Raw genomic sequence first — 7437 nt, 5'->3', positions numbered from 1 at the left:
CCCAAATTCTTATTTAAATAAAATACGATGGAAAATAAAATAAAAGTAAAATCCATATAGAACTAGACTTCTTTTATTTTATTTTAGAATAAGGTTTTAAACCTTATTAAACTCCATCTATTTTATATTGATTAGGATAAGGTGTTTCAATCCTACTAGAATATGGCTTTGCAAGCCTATAAATAGACATAGTCTATTCCTCTTGTATTGAGTAAAAATTTTTCGACATAGTGAATTTTCTTCTCCTCTCACTGTGGTTTTTTTTCCTAAAGGGTTTCACGTAAAATTTATGTGTTCTTTATTTTTATTTATTTTATTCTATTTATTTTTCACAATTTCACATTCATATACTAATATTTATATTATTAACAAAATTTTAATTTAATAACTATCATAGCATCATTCAAAATTGATTAAAAACTTCATTCATTTAACAACTTAATGTTCTTGTATCGAAATATCATGTACTTTCCTTACCATTTCATTTAACTATCTAAATTTTATAATTCATCCTTCACTACCCAAAGTAATATACATATTCCAGTGACTAAATAACACCTATGTACATGCCACCTTTACCCAAAAGAAAAATATACATCACCAAGTTTGTGTTGGAGTCGGGATTGTTCTGGATGCTGAGCCGGGACACTTGACTTCTACTAATCTGCGCACGGAAACAACCGTACGCTGAGTATGGATATACTCAGTGGTATTACTATAAATCAAGACTATTTAACATTAATAAATTACAAACATCAACCATAAATTTTATAATTATTTAAACTACTTTTATATAAAATTATTATACTTCATAAATCTTAAATTCATAATTTATTTTTCTCATACTAACTCAATTCATAATTTAGTTCATACATTCTTTCTCGTACTTTTCAATAGTACTAAAACAAATAATCTCATTTTCAAAATTTCATTTCAATTATTTACCCTATTAACAAAGCTCGGACTATGACAGATATGCGGATTTCCACCCAAACACACCAGAATATCCAACCCAAACACACCCGGAATATTGTAAATCCTCTATAACACACCGGTATAATATATCCTCCCAAACACACCAATAAGGCATTAAATGCCTATTCGGATAAACCGAAGTACATAATAACAGAAACATCTTCTCGGCCGAACTACAATCTCTTCATCACATCACAAATCCAATGGCATGCCATTTGTATCGAATCTAGTCCGACAAGTTAATAGGGTATTATTTTACTTTTTCTAATTTCAATTTAATTTACACAAAAATTTTCAATACTCATTCAATTCAAATATCTATTATCTTAATTCATATACAAATTAATTTTCACACAAGTGTATACCATCAACACCATACAATTGTCACCATTTATTTATTTTTCAATCAATACACTTTTCAAATAATCACATACTTACCTCAAGTCTTACTTACCATATATAACAATTAAAATTTCAGCAATCAATAATAATTAAAATTTTAATTATAGTAATACACACCGTAATTCTCCCGTTTTAGTCCTCGATGACTTTCTCCTTTCCTTTCGATGCTGATGCTTCAGGTTCTTTGTTGGCTTTTAAAGCTTCAAACCTTAAAACCCTAGTTTTTCCTTTCCCTTTTCTTTCTTTCTTTTCTTTCCCTGTTTCAAATGCTTCATTCTGTTTCTTCTTTGTTTCTTTTGTCTTTCTTTTTATTCTTTTATTATTTCATTTATTTTACTTATTTATTTTATCATTTAACTAATATATATTATTATTAATTTAATAACAATATAATTAACACATTTGTATACATGTATCTTTGTACATTTGTACACTATTATTACCATCCATTTGTCTTTTTTATTTATTTAACAAATAAAAATCTTATAATATTAATATTTAATTAATAAATATCTTTAACTTAAAATTTAAGTAAATACATAATTATAATACAAATGTATATATTCATATCATTACAAATGTCATTATTTAATTTGTTTTTCATACCAAAATCTTATAATTTAATTATTTAATTAACAAATATCTTTATACTTAAATTATAAGTAATTAAATATTTAAATTACAAATGTACCCATACAATTCTTACACATGTATATTTTATTACCATACAATTATCTTCTATTTAATTTATTTATAATATATTATCAATTAAATAATCATAATAATTTAATATAAAACCATAATAATAATCATTATAATATATAAAACCTAAAAAAATCTTTGATTTTATTCACCAATATGCCACCTCATTTGTAGTCAATGGCTTAATTGCCATTTTAATCCTTTTATTTTCTATTGCTTTATAATTAAACTTTTACCCTTTATTCAATTTAATCCTTTTTATTACTTACTCTAAATTAAGCTAAATTCACTTAATTAGATCCTAATTAGACACACCACTAGGCTCATAAATATTTTTAATAATTATTTTCGAACTTATTTCACTAAGACGGAGGCCCTATAACTCACTTTTCCAGTGCCCGTGAATTTCAGGTCATTACAAAGTCTTTCATAGAACTAATTTTAGACATGCACTCTCATATTGTCTTTTTAATTCACCGTTGATAAATTTATTTTCCTTTAATGTTACAACTTTGAAACTACAATTTAAAGCCATAATTAATGTCACAGTAAATAGAAATTTTAATTTTCAATTTATATTTCCCTTTAACTTTGATAAACAGTAGAATTAAAGTTATGGAGCAAAATCAAAATCAATTCTGTTGAACAACAATATTAAATCCTGAAATAGAATTATTTAATAAAATCTTGTTTTGAAACAAAATCAAAATAAAATCTGTTAAGCGGCGGGAATAAATATCGAAATAGAATTATTTGATTAAGTGTTCGTTTATAAACAAAATCAAGATCGAATAAAATCTGTTAACAGGCAGGGATAAATCTTGAAACAGATTATTTAATTTAATTTTAATTTGGGAACAAAAAACAAAATTGAATAAAATTTGTTAAACGGAGGGAATAAATCTCGAAATAGATTAGAAAATTTAATTCTAATTTGGAAACCAAATTAAAATTGAATAAAATCTGTTAAATGGATGAAATAAATCTCGAAACAGATTTTATTTAATTTTAATTTCTCGTTTGGTAACAAAATCAAGAATGAAATAAATTCTGTTGAACAGCGGAAATAAATCTCAAAACATATTTTATTTAATTTTTATACTCGTTTTGGAAATAAAATAAAGAATGTAATAAAATCTTTTAAACGGCAGAAATAAATCCCGAAACAAATTTTATTTGGTTTTAATATTCATTTTGGTAACAAAATAAAAAAATCGAATAAAATCTGTTGAACGACAGGAATAAATCCAGAAACAGATTTTATTTCATTTTAATATTCATCTTAGAAATAAAATAAAAAATGAAATAAGATCTATTGAATCATGAGAATTAATCTCGAAACATATTTTATTTAATTTTAATATTCATTTTGAAAATAAAATAAAAATGGAATAAAATTTGTTGAACGGTGAGAATAAGTCTCGAAAGATATTTTATTTTATTTTAATACTCGTTTTGATAAAAAAATTAGAAAAATAGAATAAAATCTGTTGAATGGCGAGAATAAATTCTGAAACAGATTTTATTTAATTTTAATACTCGTTTTGGGAACAAAATCAAAATGGAATAAAATCTGCTGAACGCCGGGAATAAATCTCAAAATAGATTTTATTTAATTTTAATACTCGTTTTGGAAATAAAATAAAAAAAAATGGAATAATGTAACGCTCTAATAAATTTGTTTCTATTTCTGTAGATATTTAATACAAATATTTGTCTGCTTTAGTGATTAAGTGTTTTGAGTGTATGTGAGAGGTCCAAAGTTCAAGCCCTACTTTTGGCAAATTATGGTTATTTTTAGGTCCAAGCCTTATCCTTATTCAGTGGGCTTATATTAAATTGCTTGTAAATTCATATTAGAATGAGTCTGCTAGTTTGAGTGATAAGGGGGTTGGTGTTTTGAAGGTCATATGTTCGAATCTTTTTTATTAATTTTCTTTTTCAAAATTTCAGTTTCTTTCCCAAAAATTTTGACATGATTTCTGCTTCTTTTTCTATTCTTTCCTTATGTGTTCTTCCTCTTCAATCTGTGCCCTCATCTGTTCATCCAAAATTCGTATTGCGATTTACGGTATTCCTTAATTAGCTTGGTAAGTGAAGTTGGGTTTTTGTTAACTTTTGCTTTTGGAATTTTGGGACAATCTTATTATTGGCTGATTAATGGTTGTAATCGATGGATTCTGTGGTGTAGGAGAAGGCGGTGAGGCAGGGTTTGTCCTTTCAACAGTTTAGTTTGGTCGTGTGGGTTTTTTTGCAGTGGTAAGTTTTTGGTCATCAATCAATTTAGTTTTGTTAAATCTATTTTAGTTGCTTGTGGTGTTGGGTATTCTGATTTTAGGTTCTGGTGATCTCGAGAGTGTTTTTGCATCGAAAACATACTAGGTGTGTACTCGAAATACAGAAAAACGAGCTTCAATAAAAGCCGAAAAACCCCACTGTTGACGCCACACTGGCGTGTGGTTACCCATGTGGTTAGCCGTGTGCGAGACACAGCCGTGTGGTCGTCGAAGGCATGGCTGTGCGCAAGACACGGCCTGTAGTGGCTTGAGTGTGGCCGTGTAGGCCACACGGGCTAGGCCAAGTTGAGCATATAGGACATACGGGCGTGTGGGCCCATAATTCTGAAATTTTCCCTAGGGTCACACGAGTTGCTCCGATCAACTGTGGGCTTACTGTAGGGTCAATAAGGGTTAGTCAAACCCTGATTTGCATGCTATGACATTCTGATAGACTGATCTGAATAGGTACTAAATGTATGCCTGACCATACTGATGTATGTATATCCGTTATTTGTAAAAAGCATGTTGAGTATGTTTGATTTGTTATATCTGTTTCTGAATTTATGTATCTGTAATTGGGTTGGGATATGTATATGCAGAGAAAGTATTCTTTTCGGCATTAATCGTCTTTATTCTGGCAACTTGGCGGCATATTATCTGATATGTATCTTATTGGTACAATATGGTGCGTAAGGATGGGTGAGTGTTTTTAACCCCACATGGTGTGATGAGATGGTCAGAGTTGGTGTGCAGAGGACGGGGATAGGATTTTGCATATCTGAATTTGAAACTGAATCTGTATCTATATCTGACTAAGCATATGATTCTGTATGTTTGCATGCTTAATTCTGTTGGGTAACACATTGAGTTTACATAAACTCACATCTGTTTGTCTGTTTTGTCATGTAATCCAAAAACTTAGGCGAATCGGTGCAGCAGAGACTCAATGGTGAGCACTCGAACGTTTGTCTGTTTTGTCAAGTAAATTCTGGGACTTTCTGGGTTTTATAACTGCTGGTTTTGGTTTGACATGTTTTTAAACTGCATGCTTAAACAAAGCGTTTTCCTCTAAAAATGACAATTTATACGCAAACAAAAGTTTTTCTAAAACACGACTACGTTTTCAAATTATAATTGTTTTAAGGCTTTCGCTGTAATAAGTTTTGGCGAATGGACTAATTTAAAGATGATTTCAATTAAAAATGTGAATGTTTTAAGGAGACAACTCTGTTTTTAAAACCCCTACCTTGTGACACTTCCGGCCATAACGTCTTGGCCGAGTTTGGGGTGTTACAAATAAAGTCTATTAAACGCGGAAATAAATTCCTAAACAGATTTTATTTTAACACGTCTAGACACACAGACGTGTTCGAGGCCGTGTGAAGACTAGGTTGATATTTTTAAATGCACACGGGCGTGTAACACGGCTGTGTGGCCCAACACGGGCCTCATAAGACCGTGTCACCCTTTTAAAACCCTAAATCCTTTTTATTTTTATTTTGTTTTGTTTTGTCTTCTTCCTCCCTAATTTCCCCAACCCTAGTCGTCGCCGCTTTCTTACCGTCACCATTCCGGCAGTCGTTCTCCTCAACCCTACCCTGTCCCTCGTCGCTAGCGCCTTCCCTCTCCATCGCCAACCCCATTCGAACCCCCCTTCCTCACACCCACTCCCTTGTAATGACCCGAATTTTAAGGTTATCAGAAAAATGTATTTTCGGGTCTCCGTTTCTGAAAAATGGATTAGTAAATAATTATTAAAAATATTTATGAAGTTAGTCGAGTGGTTAATTAGAGTTTAATGAAGTAAATTTAGCTTAATTAAGGATAAATGGATAAAATGATTAAATTGAATGAAGTGTGAAAATTTAATTATAGAATAAAGAAAATTGAGGGGATTAAATAAGCAAATAAGCCAAAGTGAGTGCCAAGTGTGTGATAAAAATAAAATACATGTGTGATGAATAATGTACATACATTTGTACTACATGTATGTATTTACTTATTATTTAAGTAAGTATTAATGTATTTATTATTATTAAATTGATATTATATGATAAATAAATAAAAGAAAGACAAGTCTATGGAAATGATTTGATATAAGTGTAGAAATAATAATATACACATTTGTAATACAAGTATTTGATAATAAATAGATATTTATTTAAATATTAAATTATTGCTATAATTATTAATTAATATTAATATTATATTATATTATGAAATAAATTAAAATAGTGACAAATGTGTGGTAATTATAAAATACATGTGTAATAAATTGAATACATACATTTGTAATATGTATATTTAATTATTAATAGATATTTATTATTTACAAAAGATATTTATTAATTAAATAATTATATTATAAAATTTTTATGTAATAAATATATTAAATTATGACAAGTGTGTGGATAATAAATGGATACAAATGTAAAATAAATATTTAATATTAATTAGATATTTATTAAGTTAACATATTATATATATATATATATATAAAGTAAAACAAAAGAAAAAGAAATGAAAAAAAAAAAGAGATAGAAAAGAATCAGAATGAAACGAAACAGAGAGCAAGGAAGGAAAGAAAAGAAAGAAAGGAAGAAAAGGGAAATTTTAGATTTCAAGGTTTGAAAGTTTAATTGGTAAGTCAATTTAGCACTTTTTACTTAATTTTGATGTTTTAGAAGCTTTGGAACAAGTTTTTGATGAAATTAAGTTGATATTTTGAAAGTTATTAGATTTCTAGATAATGTTCATGTTGAGTAAAATGATGAATTAAGGGCTAAATTGATAGAAATTCAAGTTAGAAATGAAATAAGGATTGAATTGTAAAGTGAGTCATAAGTTTTATGCTTTAAGGACTAAATTGAAAGAATTTCGAAATTATGGTTTTATGATGAAAAATAGATAATTATGTCTAAGTTTGGTTAAAATTGAGTATAAATAAAGTATGAATTAAGATAGAAAAGTAAGTGAATTTAGTTAGGATTAAATTGAAATTAAAAGTAGAAAATCAACATTTTGCACTAAGACTATTTTGGACAGCAGCAGTAGTCTAAGTTTGAAAAATCACCAAAAA

At 28.2% G+C, this 7437-nt stretch overlaps 1 long non-coding RNA gene across 1 annotated transcript; it reads right to left on the bottom strand.

The window, feature by feature from the left end:
- Positions 1-444: 444 nt before the first annotated feature.
- Positions 445-1575, bottom strand: LOC128280655 (uncharacterized). Its single transcript, XR_008270753.1, has 2 exons — positions 1495-1575; positions 445-664 (listed from the first exon to the last, which is right to left on the bottom strand). It is a non-coding gene; the product is annotated as an uncharacterized LOC128280655 (long non-coding RNA).
- Positions 1576-7437: the final 5862 nt, after the last annotated feature.

Source organism: Gossypium arboreum, chromosome 9 (assembly GCF_025698485.1).
Source record: "Gossypium arboreum isolate Shixiya-1 chromosome 9, ASM2569848v2, whole genome shotgun sequence".
Lineage (NCBI taxonomy): Eukaryota > Viridiplantae > Streptophyta > Magnoliopsida > Malvales > Malvaceae > Gossypium > Gossypium arboreum.
The sequence above is the reverse complement of the archived record's forward strand: the minus strand, read 5'-3'. Positions and strand labels throughout refer to the sequence as shown.